Here is a 743-nt window from a genome sequence, read left to right on the forward strand (position 1 = left end):
TTGGGAGATCCACTGCTCTCTTCAAAGCTGTCAGACAGAGTCATTCGCGTCTGCACAGGCCTCTGCTGCTTCCCCTGTTGTTTTTTAGCTGTGCCGTGTCCCCAGAGGTGTAGTCTACAGAGACAGGCAGATTTCCTTGAGCTGCTGTGAGCTCCACCCAGTTCGAGCTTCCCAGCGGCCTTGTTTACCTACTTAATCCTCCGCAATGGCGGGCGCCCCTCCCCCAGCCTCGCTGCTGCCTTGCGGTTAGATCTCCGCAGACTGCTGTGTTAGCAATGATGGAGGCTCCGTGGGCATGGGGCCCTCCCGGCCAGCTGAGGGATATGTTCTCCTGGTGTGCCCGTTTGCTTAAAGTGCGTTATTGGGGTGGGAGTTACCCGATTTTCCAGTTGTTGTGTGTCTCAGTTCCTCTGTCCAGGGAAAGGGATTCCCTTTCCCCTTGCACTTCCCAGGTGAGACGATGACTCGCCCTGCTTCAGCTCTCGCTGGTCAGGCTGCAGCAGGTGACTAGCACTGATTGTCTCGCACTCCCTAGTGAGATGACCCCAGTACCTCAGTTGAAAATGCAGAAATCACCAGTCTTCTGTGTCGCTCACGCCGGGCATTGGAGACTGGAGCTGTTCCTATTCGGCCATCTTGCTCCGCCCTCCTCCCATTATTATTGTATGGGAGTCTAAGTCTCTTTGTAAGTCTCTAAGGACTTGCTTTATGAATTTGGGTGCTCCTGTATTGGGTGCATATAT

The sequence above is a fragment of the Colobus angolensis genome, unplaced genomic scaffold (assembly GCF_000951035.1).
Source record: "Colobus angolensis palliatus isolate OR3802 unplaced genomic scaffold, Cang.pa_1.0 Scaffold458, whole genome shotgun sequence".
Taxonomy (NCBI): Eukaryota; Metazoa; Chordata; class Mammalia; order Primates; family Cercopithecidae; genus Colobus; species Colobus angolensis.